Genomic DNA, 13,840 nt, shown 5'->3' with positions numbered 1-13,840 from the left:
ACACCACTCGAGATCCTTAGAGTTAATTGGAGTTATGGTTGCAAATCAACCTGCAAATCCTCCAAATCTACCTTAACCTTTGGTTGAGGTAATCTAGGATGAAAACAAGGTGCATCAAGCACCCCCGCCTCGTACTTTAAGAGATTATCTACAACTGGCAGGGGTGAGCACACCTTCCTGTATGGTTTTTCTAGAGAATACAGGAAACATGGATATCAAGCCAGGGGTGATCCAACTCCTTCCAAAATTCCATGGACTTCAATATGAAAATTCATATTTATACTTGAAAGAGTTTGATGAGATCATAGCCACTTTATATTTTCCTAACATGTCTGAGGACACTGTCAGGCTGAAACTCTTTCCCTTTTCTTTAAAAGAGAAAGTTAAGACGTAGTTGTACTCACTACGTCCATGATCTATTGGTAGATGGAACGACATGACAAGGGAGTTCATAAAGAAATTCTTCCCATACCATAAAATGAACACCCTCAGAAAGTCGATCATGAACTTCGCCCAAAAGGAAGACGAAACATTCTTTCAATGTTGGGAGCGGTTCAAGGATCTTGTCAGTTCATGCCCACAACATGGTTTTGAAACATGGCTCATCACAAACTTTTTCTATGATGGACTGACATCTTCCATGCACCAATTGGTAGAGACAATGTGCAATGGGGAATTCATGAACAAAAATGTCAACGATGTGTGTGACTATTTTGACATACTTGCAGAAAACATATAATCATGGGACATCTCCCCAAAACCTAGCACCATTTCTGTGAGACCCGTATCCTATCCTGTACCGTTCCGTAGGCTTCCGCAGTCCTTCCAGTCGAATTTTGGTGACTCGTGATCTGTAATTAGCGTTTGCGTGTAATCCTGAGTCGTGTCCCATATATCAGAGTCGGCTCAACTTGAAACTTGTACCCTTGTGACTGCGCCGTTGTCGTGGTTCCGGCCGATCCGATACCCTGGCCAGGAGATGTAGGCTTGCGTTCAGTTCAAGGAAAACGCCGCGCTTTGCAAAATCCTAGAGAACATCACATCAATCCCATCAATCCCATCAATCAAGTACACGTCACCTCACATGTTAAGTACATGCCCCATCCCCAAGTAATCCCTAAAGTCAACTCTCTCCCTTGCATGTTAAGTACACCCATCCATCACTATCATCCCTCTCTCCCATCACTTCTCTCCCATCATCTCTCCCTCTCTCTCATTCTCTCTCTCCATTTTCAAGCAATCCCATAAGAGCAATCGTCCAAGCTCCATGGATAGAGTTTGTGTGGCCCACTTCCTACCTCCCATCTCCACCATACAAAATCAATCTCAACCATTGAATCTTGTTTCCTTGGAGCTCTAGAACCCATTGGTGGAGGAATAAAGAAGAGATCTTGAGGTGGGTGATCCTTATTTTATTTTTTGTGATTTAAGGGCCCACATTTGGTGGGACCCATCTTGATGTATGCAATGTATAGGGAGGGCCCATAGTGGCGGGGTCCCTCCCCTCCTCACGTTTCTCTCTCTCTCCCTCTCTCTCTCTCTCTCTCTTTCCATTTTGTGGCCCACCTTGATGTTGATCCACACCGTTCGCTTGTGTGGACCTCCGTGATGTATATGTTATTCCACACCATCCAGATGCCTTAAACGATGGTACCCACTTGAGATAGGTGTTGTCCATTAATGGGCCACCTTGATTTATGTATTATATCCTAGCTGTCCATCTGGACAGTGGGCCAATAGGCCACACCATGCAGCAGTAGCTGCTGTGCTGACGATCAGCAAGATCAGTGGGTCCCACGGCTACACAGCAGCATGTAGTTATTGTGGTATTGTCGTCAGCAAATTTCGTGTGCCACCATGATGTATTTGTTCCATCCAGCCGTCCATCTGGACATTTTGCTAGGTGGGGCCCTCCTTTGATGTATGTGTTGTACGTACATGCTATTTAGCATGTGGAGCCCACGTGGTATGTGTTATCTCCAAATCGTTCATCCATTCAACACGTGGGACCCACCTGCAGTAGTGGGGACCACCATGTTGTACGTGTACCACATCCAGGTCGTCCGTCTAGGGCCTAGACGTTGGCAGATTTTAAAAAAAATAAAAATAAAAATATAATATATATAATTCATATATGTATATATTACATATAATGATATGGTGGGCCCCACGTGGGAACCCACCTAATTGGAGGGGATTGGCTGGTGTCAGTACACCGTCCAAATGGTTGGACGGTGGGACCCAGTTGATGTATGGATTTTATCCATACTGTCCATCCATTAGGGACGGACCACCCTGATGTTTATGTTCTATCCACACCATCCATTATTTGGGACGGTGGGAACCTCCCACGTGTTGTATATGTTAGACCCAAACCGTCCATCCACCTTAGGGCCCACATGATGTATTTGTTTCATCCACACCATCCAGACAGTGCTGGACGATGCTGAACAATGGTTGGATGGTGCTGATTTACGTGGACAATGTTTGGATGGTGCTGATTTACATGGGAAATGTTCAGATGGTACTGATTTACGTGGACAATGTTTGGATGGTGCTGATTTACATGGGAAATGTTTGGATGGTGCTGATTTACCTGGACAATGTTTGGACAGTGCTAATCATCATTAGTGGGCCATGTGCCCCATGGAATGATAGTGTATAGTGATACACATGTTGCACCTGCAATTAATGAAATGATTTTTGGTGTGGTCCAAGCCCACTTGAGGCCCATTGGTGCGGCCCATCCATGAGGCCCATCATGATGTATATTTGAGGCCCATGTGATAGGGCCCACCTGCCTTGTATTTAAGGCCCATATGATGAGGCTCACCTGTTTGAATCTGAGGCTCATTGTGATGTATTCGTGGCCTCTGGGCGAGGCCCATTGTGATATGTATTAGGCCAATGATGCGTGGCCCTTTTGATGTATTCGAGGCCCAGATACGTGGCCCATTTGATGCATATGAGACCCATGTGTAGGGCCCACATGTTATGTATATGAGGCCTGTGAATAGGGCCCACCTGTTATGTCTATGAGGCCCATTGATGCAGCCCACTTGATGTGTGTGAGGCCCATTAGTGCAGCCCATTGATGCAGCCCACAAGATGTGTATGAGGCCCATTAGTGGGGCCCATTGATGCAGCACACTTGATGTGTATGAGGCCCATGTACAGGGCCCACCTATGATATGTGTAGGGCCCACCTATTGTGTATTTGAAGCCTATGGGTTGTGGTGCATTGTGATGTATTCGAGGCCCATAGGCAAGGCCTGATGTGATGTGATTATGGCCCATATGATGAGGCCCATTGAGATGTATTTCTGGCTCATGTGATGTAGCCCACTTGATGTATGAGACCCTTGTGTGAGGCCATGGGCCCACTATATATTTGGTTCTATGTGGGCCATTCATTGGAGAACAATGTTGGTTAAACGTCCACATTGATGGACAATGATGGTTAAATGTCCTCATTGTGACCTTCCCTTAGGCCGATTATCGAGGTCAATTGCTGAGGCCGATTCTGATTGTCAAGGCCAATTGTCTAGGTCAATTCCATTTATCGAGGCCGATTCCAATTGTCGAGGCCGATTTCATTTATCATGGCTGATTCCAATTGTCGAGGCTGATTATTGACGCCGATTCTGATTTTTGAGACCGATTTTGTTTGTCGAGGTCGATTCCGATTGTCGAGGCCGATATCGATGCCGATTATGAGTATGTGACAACATAACATCATGATACATGCCCATACACATCATCTGCATGTTTGTTATAAGATGTGGTTAACCATTGCATATGTCATTGGGCATGTTGTTATGAGACTCCCTGATAGGTAGAGATTGTCTCACATGAGCACACGGTATGCGCAAGATTGATGCATGACTGGATTGTATGACTCATGCATCTTACATTATGTGTTGTGATTACTGTACACCCTAGCGACATCAGGGCCGTAGCCTCTACAGGCATATCGTGGATGGCCAAATGAGACACTGAAAATCTATTACTAGAATTGGGCCGCCATAGATGACCTTTAGTGAAAATTCCTAAACCCTCTTGGTAGTAGAGGATGCCCCAACATTGAGACAGAGTGGATATATATGAGCGCATGAGGGCCGTATACCAGTAGGTCGCGTCTCCCACTGTGTTATGGTCAGTTGGGAGGGGGTGTGGCCTTACCCGCCGGAGAGAGTAGGCATAGCTAGGCTGAGTCTGACTAGCTTAAGGAATGGGTCCGCTATCGATGAGCCGGGCCCGATATTGGCAGGCGGATAGTGAGGTCTCTTCCACTTACCCAGTTGTGCGCTTGATGGGGCGGCAACTGACGTAGAGTGTACTAAACCCTGGTGATGATCCCAGAGATGTATAGTACTGATTTATGGAGTAGGAGTTACATACTCATTCATTCATTCATTCACTATCCACTCGGGCTGGTGGTGTGCAACTATTTGTTACGTGTACCTTCGCAATGGCTAGGATTTCGGTTGGGGCACACGACTAAACTGAGATTAGAAGTTTACCACATTGAGTCTGACTATCCAAATTTAGGTATGAGACTGGTTTAGATAGAAGTCCCTTGTGGTGGACCCCATAGCTTGCGATACTATGTACCATCATCTTGACTTCACACTCCTGCATGGTCATTCGCACCGCATATTGCATTTCATCCTCATAATCTGATACTTGACTCTTTATGACTACTCATTTGCATAGCTGATTTGTATTGCGTACTCTGATATTGTATGACTCATGGACTTGTCAGTATTTCTGCTTACTCTGATATCGTATGATTCATAATCTCGCCAGTATTTCTGACATTGCATAATTATGACGTTATATTTGTGTGCTTGACACTTATCTTGTGCACACACTTTCACCATCCTCTCAACTTTTTATAAGCTTATGCACGATAGATGATGCAGGTGGCGTTGGTCGCAGCAGCGTTGAGCTTAGAGCATGCAGTTGTCTTTTGGAGCTTTGATTTTATTTTGACATATGTATATTCCCTTTCAGCATTGTATTCAGAGTTTATATTAGTGGATATGTGATGATGATGTTGCCTTTGTGATTTGGGTAAACTTGTGGTTATGCTTCTTATGAGACAAATGTACGTTGAAAATCCTCCTTGTAGGATCTTAGGATCGGAATCTGGCGTATGGGCACTGGAAGCCGAGAATGGAGTACTACGAAGGCTGTCGGCACTAGATTTGGCAATCGGGAATTTTGTGGGTCCGGTTTTTGAGTTTGGGGCGTGACAATTTCTAAACCTACTCAATCAAATGAGAGGGGCAGAATATATCTTCTAAAAGAGGATGGTGATATAAATGCTAAAGTGGCTAATCTCACAAGGAAACTCGAGGCCATGGAACTTAAAAAGGATTAGACTACGGAAAGTGTTTGTGGTATTTGTGCTTGCAATATTCATACAATTGAAAATTATTCAACAATACCTGCTTTTAAAGAAATTCTAAATTAGCAATAAAATGCCGTAAACAATTACTAGAGGCCTTTCAAAGGACCCACCTCCAATACTTACAATCCTAGTTGGAGAAATCATCCAAACTTCAGTAGGAGGAATGGACAAACTCCTACTCCTCAAGGATTCCCTAATCAATTTCTAAATCAAGGGAAACCTCAAGAGGATCCGGTCCTGAAGCATCTTCAAAATTAAGAGCTTTTCAATCAGGGTATGTTACAAGCCTTTCAAGACCTTACAACGGCCATACAAGGGCTTGAGACAAAAAATGCGTTGGGGAAAAAAGAAGCCTTTTAACATAACCCCTTCCCAATCCAAAACAACAATATTTAGTCAGCGACCCAAGCTCTTTAAATCAAATGGAACAAGCTAAGTCTATCACCACTATTAGGAGTGGAAAAATAATTGACAAAACTATTCTGGTAAGGGCTGAAAAGTCTGCGGACCCGAAAAGAGGACATCAATGATATATCTAGCATTACTCCATAAGATTTAGAACTGGAACATCAAGGCAAGTCAATTTCTCCACTTCCCCAACGGTTGATTGCAGTAAAACCTCTCTCTAACTCTCTAGACATTCTACAGGTGGTCAAACAAGTGAAGGTCAATATTCCTCTACTAGATGCCGTTAAAAAAATACCTTCATATGCCAAATTTTTACAAGACTTATGTACGACCAAAAGATGGCAAAATATTCAAAAGAAAATCTTCTTGACAGAAAAAGTGAGTGCCATCCTAAAGCAAGATGTACCACAAAAGTACAAAGATCCTGGTACCCCAACCATCACTTGTGTAATTGGGAACTACCGAATTGAGCATGCACTGCTTGACTTAGGAGTTAGTGTAAATCTGATTCCTTACTCGGTCTATGAACAATTAGGTCTAGGTGAATTAAAACCCACCCGAACCACATTATAACTTGCTGATTGCCTAGTCCATGTACCGAGATGGATAATTGAGGATGTGTTGGTCCAAGTTGACAAATTCTACTACCCAGTAGATTTTATCATCTTGGATACTCAACCCATCGTGGACATGAGCACTCGAATTCCAGTCATTCTTGGTCGCCCATTCCTTACCATATCAAATGCAATAATTAATTGTAGGAATGGAGTCATGAATTTGTCTTTTGGAAACATAACATTGGAGCTCAATATCTTTTTCAATACGAGCAAACATGTAGAGGATGATGACGATGCCCACAACATTAACATGATTGACTTTTTCATAAAAGATAGAACTCTTTTGACCTTATCCTTTGACCCTCTAGAGACATGCTTGGCTCACTCCCCTGATTTGGATGATGACACGATTAGGGAGATGGATACCAAGCTTGATGCTATGCCGACACTTGAAGTTAACCGGTGGAGGCCATAATTTAAAGAATTACCCCAAACTGATGTAGTGCCTTTACTGTCTAGCCTCAAAGCACCGAAGCTTGATCTAAAACCCTTACCCTTTGATTTAAAATATGTCTATTTAGGTCAAGACGAGATATACCTCGTGGTGATCTCTTCCCACCTTGAGCAAGAACAGGAGAGTATACTTATTTCTACTCTCATTGAGCACAGGGGAGCCCTTGGATGGTTGATTGCTGACCTCAGAGGAATTGACCCTTTGATTTATACTCACCACATTCATCTTGAGGATAATGCAAAGACCTCCCGACAACCAAAACGTAGATTGAATTCAAACATGAAGGAAGTGGTTAAGGCCGAGGTACTTAAGTTATTGAATATAGGTATTATATATCCTATATCCAATAGCCAATGGGTGAGTCCAACTCAGGTGGCTCCTAAGAAGTCCGGAATCACCATCGTAGCCAATGCCAACAATGAACTTGTGCCAACAAGAGTTACTACTAGTTGGAGAATGTGCATTGACTACATGAAGTTAAATACTGTCACAAGGAAAGACCACTTTCCTTTGCCTTTCATTGATCAAATTTTGAAAAGGCTAGCTGGTCACTCTTAGTACTATTTCCTTGATAGGTATTCAGGCTACAATTAGATAGAGATAGCCCTTGAAGATTAGGAAAAGTCAATGTTCACATGCTATTCAGACTGTGTAATGCCTATGCCACTTTTCAACGATGCATGCTGAGTATTTTCTCTGACATGGTGGGGTAATATTTAGAGGTCTTCATGGATGACTCTCTGTCTTTAGTCCATCCTTCAACAAATGTTTGGATAATTTAAAAAATGTGCCGAAGTGATGTGAGGAAAAGAATTTGGTACTTAATTGAGAGAAGTGTCACTTCATGGTTTGTAAGGGAATTGTTTTTGGACATATCATCTTGTCTAAAAGAATTGAGGTTGACAAGGCTAAAATCGATCTTATCTCTAACCTACCTCCACCCAAGAGCATATGAGATGTGCGATCCTTCTTAGGACACACCAGATTTTACAGAAGATTCATAAAGGACTTTAGTCATCTATCTCATCCTTTATGCAATATACTTCAAAAGGATGTACCATACGAGTGGACTGAGCAATGCCAAGTGTAAGTGCTATTATGTGTAAAGCACACCTTGTTTGGCAAATTTTACTTAGACAAAACAACTTATGAAGAGGCCTTTGAATGTGGATTAAGACGGAAAGTATAAACTCTATTAAAGTTCAAGTCAAGTAGAAGATTAAGATGGAAAGTTCAAGTTTTACTTAGATCAAGAAGGAAAGTTCAAGTTCTACTTAGATCAAGATGAAAAGTTCAAGTTCTACTAAAGTTCTAGTAAAAGATCAAGCTCCATCAATAAATTTAAGTTCAATTGAAGAATTTAGGAGAAGATCAAGCTCCGTAAAGTTCAAGCATCTAATCTACTTCAATGTTCAATCATTTCAAGTATAATGAACTCTAGAAAGACCTTAGTTTTAGGTACTTTCAAAATCTACTTTAAATGGGTTTTTATGCTTATAGTTGATTAAGGTTCGACTAGTCTAAGTTGTGGCTCGACTAGTCTAAGAAAGTTCGACTAGTCCTAGTTCAAATCGAAGAAAACACAGATTTTTTGTTACACCTTCGACCGGTCAAGGAGATTGCTCGACCAGTTGAAGGTGGGCCTTCGACCAGTCGAGGGCTGCTCGACTCGAAGTCCAGCAACTGAATCAGTTCGGATTTCATGCACCCTCGACTAGTTAAAGACCTTGTTCGACCAGTCGAATAGGGCCTTCGACTAATCGAGCAAGGCCTTCGACCAGTCGAAGAACTATTTTATCTTATCGCGCTCAAATTTGAAAATTTATTAGAACGGAATCTGGTCCTTAGACGAGTCAAACCAACAACTTCTTTGCCCATAAATTGAGGCATTCTCTCAATCTGAAAATACAATTCAAGCCTATCAAATCCTTCTACAAGAGAGAGAGAGAGGTCCCTGTTATGCTCAAGCTATTGCACGGTATTTATTAAATATTTTTAATAGCTTTTTGTTTAATTCCTTGATCTCTTATACTGTCAATTTTATTTTATAAAGAAAGTAAATACTCTTATTTTGAGATCTTATAGGTATTCAAACAAGTAGCCATTGGTTTGAATCTATTTAAAATCAATCTAGAACCTTGAACCCTTGTCTATATGACTGAACATTGAATGAGCTATATTCAAGAGAAGTGGTTTTATGGCTACATTAACAGATACGTCTTCAAAGGAGAAGATAAACATATTTAAATATAGATCATTCAAAGGAGAAGATAAACATATTTTAGTTTTATTGAGATAGCCAGAAAGTCTTATTTGGTTTTATTGAGATAACCAGAAAATCTCATTTGGTTTTCCTAAGATAGCCAGAAAATATTAGTGAGGGGTTTCTGTTTGTGATAGCCTGATAAAATAACAACTGTATCAAGTTTTAAGGTGTTCCTATGAAAACCTTATTTATAGTGAAAGCCAATATCATGTGAATAGTGATTATTGGGAGTGAAGTAGGTGTGGCTATTTGAGAATAGTTATTGACACACCGAACCACTATAATTTTTGGTGTTGTGGTGAATGCCTTTTATGTTTATGTTTATGTGGTGAATGGTTGTAATATTTCAGTTGTTGACACATCGAACCACTATAATTCTTAGTATTGTGGTGAATGCCTTTTATGTTTATGTTTATGTGATGAATGGTTGTAATATTTTTAAGTTAAAGTATTGAATGCTTGTAATAGTTTAGCTTCTATTGACTCTTGCTTGGTTTGGAATTTTGATTCTTATAAGTTTCGTGAAATAAGGTTGTCCGACCTAAACTTGTTTGGGTAAAGGTTGTCATACGAACCGGTTTGAATCAATGTTTTAATACTAGTGCAATTGAGACCTTTGATTTATTTACTATTTCTGCACTTTACTGAATTATTTGGCATAGTCGCATTCACCCCCCCCCCCCCCTTTAGGACTGGTTAAGCTCTCCTTTTCAAGTGGTATCAAAGCTAACTTGCTGATTTTTTTTTTTTTGAATTAAGTTCCTTGAGGTCAAAGATCTTGAGTTTTATCATGTCAAATTTTGATAGTTTGTCTATTACTAGGCCACCACCTTTTGATGGCTCTAACTATGCATACTGAAAAGCCAGAATGTGGATTTTTCTAAAATCCTTTGATGAAAGTGTGTGGCAAGCCACTGTAACCAAATAGCAACCTCTTATGACTGAGGTAGTAGCCGAAAATGGAACCAAGTCCATGTGAGAAATTGCATTCTACTTATGGACTAGAACTCAGAAAAGAGAAAGTAGTGCTAATGTTAAGGCCTTAAATGCTATAACTTGTGCTCTATCACCTGATGAATTCAAAAGAATTATTTCATGCGATACAGCTAAACAAGCTTGGGATATTCTTGAAATGACACATGAATGAACTACTATAGTCAAGAAATCAAAAGTTCAAATCCTCACTAGTAGATTTGAGGAAATTTGTATGGAAGAAAATGAAACTTTCATGGACTTTTATACGAAATTAAATGATATAGTAAATTCGATGTGGGGTCTAGGAAATGGAATCCTAGAAAGCAAGGTCTGTGTAAAAATACTGTGATTTCTTCCTAACAGATTCAATTCTAAGGTTACTGCCATTTAGGATTAAGAGATACTGATCAAATGAAGGTTAAGGAGTTAGTTGGCTCTCTCCAAACATATGAGTTGAATTTTAAGGCTCCTAAAGGTAAGTCTACAGCTCTTAAATCTTCTAAATCTATTTCAAAAGAAAATTGTTTTAATTCTTATTTTGAAGAAACTGAAGATGATATGACAATGCTAGCGAAGAAATTTTATAGAATTTTCATAAACAAGAAAAGATCAAAATTTCAAAAATCATCTGATAAAAGAGAAGGAAAATCTAAGTCTTGGAAATTTAAAATAAAGGACAATCAATGCTTCAACTATCATGAATATGGGCACTTGGCGAATAAATGTCCTAAAAGAGATAAGTTAAAAAGAAAGAGCATGATAGCTACTTGGGATGAATCATCTGGCTTTTAAAGTTCTTCTAAGTCTGATGAATCAGAACAAGAAAATACAACCACAAATGATGTAAAAGCCCTTATGACTATAGCCAGAGTCACCTCCTTAGATAGCTATAATATATCAGACTATGAAAATCTCAGGAGTGACCCTGAAAATGAAAATAAAGATGATCTTCAAGACGCTTACAAGGCCTTATATAGGGAAAGTTACAAAATTGCTATCAAACTGAAAATTCAAAAAGAGAAATATTCTAAATTAAAAGAAGAACTTGAAAACAATGTTTTAGAAAAATCTCGTCTTTCAGACTGTCTTGAAAAAATGAAATTGGATTTAAATTTCAAATCATCAGAGTTACAAAAACTCAGAACTAAAAATGAGAAACTAAAATTTGAAGTTTCTTCCCTTTTAAGTTCTGAGGATACTTGGAGATATGCCCATGGAGACTCAAAACTGGAAAAATTGTTAACATCATCCAGAAAATGTTGTGACAAGTCAGGTCTAGGTTATGTAAAAAATGATTCCCTAAAAATCAAGAATACACCTCCTACATTTGTAAAAGAAGAATCCTCGAACTCTAAAGGTAAGAATGTAAGAGAGTTTAATGGAAATGATTTTAAAAAATTGAAACCTCTTCAAGTTCCTAAAATTAATACTAAGGCCATCAGCTATAGAAATCAAAGATATAATAAATCACCTTTAGATGAAAAAATTGTGGACTTACTTAAGGAGCTTCTAAGATCCAACTCAAAGGAATTTGGAGTTAATAAAAAGTGGAGAAATTCCAACTCCCAAAAATAGAAAAAATCTAATGATACTCCTAAACCTATAACCATATGAAATGGGTTATAAAGGTTACCTGTTTTGTTGCCCACACAACTTTGAAAGCCATGAGTCACTCAAAATGGTGCTTGGAAAGTGGATGTTTAAGACATATGATAGGTGTCAAAGAAATATTCACCAATTTTAAAGAAGTAAACAACAGTTCAGTTACTTTCGGAGAGGAAAGCAACTGCAAAATCATAGGCCAAGCTAGGGTTCAACTTCCTAACCTCCCTCTCTTTGAAAATGTACTTTATGTTGAAGGTTTAAATCATTACCTCTTAAGCATATCTCAAATTTGCGATATTAAACACAGTGTAAAATTTTCAAATCACGGATGTGAGATTACAAATGAGAAGGGTTGTGTGGTATTAAATGATCACAGGACCTCTGAAAATTGCTACATTATTGATAACTCATACTCATCTAACTATTCATGTTACATGGTCCAATCAGACGAAACTGAACTATGGCATAAACATCTTGGACATGTTAACTTTAGAGATATTTTTATATTGAACAAGAAAGATCACATTCGTGGCTTACCCAAATTGAAAAAGGTAGAAAAAAATTTGTGGCACACGTCAGATTGGTAAACAAATAAGGAGTAGTCACAAGAAAGTGAACTCCTTAGCCATAGCCAAACCTCTAGAATTACTCCATATGGACTTGGTGGGTCTAATGAGAACAGAGAGTAGGGGTGGAAAGAAGTATTTTCTGGTTATTGTTGATGATTTCACTAGATTTACTTGGGTAGCCTTCTCAAGAGAGAAATCAGATACACTCGATGAAGTAAAAAAAATTCAAAAAAGAATTCAGACTGAAAAAGAGGTACCTGTGATCAAAATTAGAAGTGATCATGGTACTAAGTTTGAAAAAATAATTTTGAGAAGTACTGTAATGACCATGGTATAACGCATGAGTTTTCTGCACCTAAAACACCTCAACAGAATGGAGTTGTTGAAATAAAGAATAGAGTTTTACAGGAAATGGCCAATTTAATGCTAAATAGCATGAACTTACCAAAAAAAATTTATGCGCTGAAGCTATTAATACTGCTTGCGACATTATAAATCGTGTGTATGTTAGAAAAACTAAAGATAAAACAACCTATGAGTTATGGTTTAATAAGAAGCCAACAGTCAAATATTTTTAGACTTTCAGAAGCAAATGTTTCGTTTTACGCAACCGAAAAAATTTGAGAAAGTTCGAAGCCAAGAGTGATGAAGGAATATTGTTGGGTTATGCTCTAAATAGTCAAGCATACCGTGTTCTTAAGAAAAGGTCATGGGTGATTTAGGGATCTATTAATGTAGCGATTGACGATCACCTGATCACACCCACTTTGAAATAAGATGATGATGAAGTCAACATTATAGATACTAAATTAAGATTAGTCAAAGACTATTCGACTGATCAGATATTGGGTAACCCTCATACTGGTGTTCAGACTAAAAGATAGTTAGAAAACATTTGTAATTACGTCTGCTTCACTTCTCAAATGGAACCGGCAAATGTAAATGAAGCACTTGCCAATGAAAGTTGGATATCTGCTATGTAAGAAGAGTTAAATCAATTTGTCAGAAATGATGTTTGGTACTTAGTTCTTAGACCTTCTGATAAACATATAATTGAAACCAAGTGGATCTTTAAGAACAAATCCAATGAAATGGAGAATATCATTAGAAACAAGGCATGATTGGTTGTACAAGGATACACTCAGATAAAAGGTATTAATTATGTTGAAACCTTTGCACCAGTTGTGTGCCTTGAATTTATAAGATTGTTTATCTCGATTGCATGTTATATGAAATTCAAAATATATCAAATGGATGTCAAAAGTGCATTTCTAAGCGGTGATCTATATGAGGAAGTACATGTTGAACAACCTAAGGGTTTTGAGGACCTCAAACTTTCAAATCTTATATACCGTCTTAAAAAAGCACTTTATGGTTTGAAATAAGCTCCTAAGGCATGGTATAAGAAATTGACTAAATTCTTACTTAGTCACAACTTTATCATGGGAAGCGTTGATAAAACTTATTCATTAAGAAATATAATAATCATATATTGATTGTTCAGATCTATGTTGATGATATTATTTACGG

General features: G+C 38.9%; 1 non-coding gene across 1 annotated transcript; it reads right to left on the bottom strand.

Moving 5' to 3' along the window:
- Nucleotides 1-484: 484 nt before the first annotated feature.
- Nucleotides 485-591, bottom strand: LOC131230096 (small nucleolar RNA R71). Its single transcript, XR_009163821.1, has one exon. It is a non-coding gene; the product is annotated as a small nucleolar RNA R71 (small nucleolar RNA).
- Nucleotides 592-13,840: the final 13,249 nt, after the last annotated feature.

This window comes from Magnolia sinica, chromosome 16 (genome assembly GCF_029962835.1).
Source record: "Magnolia sinica isolate HGM2019 chromosome 16, MsV1, whole genome shotgun sequence".
Classification (NCBI taxonomy): Eukaryota; Viridiplantae; Streptophyta; class Magnoliopsida; order Magnoliales; family Magnoliaceae; genus Magnolia; species Magnolia sinica.
This window is presented reverse-complemented; position numbering and strand designations above follow the sequence as displayed.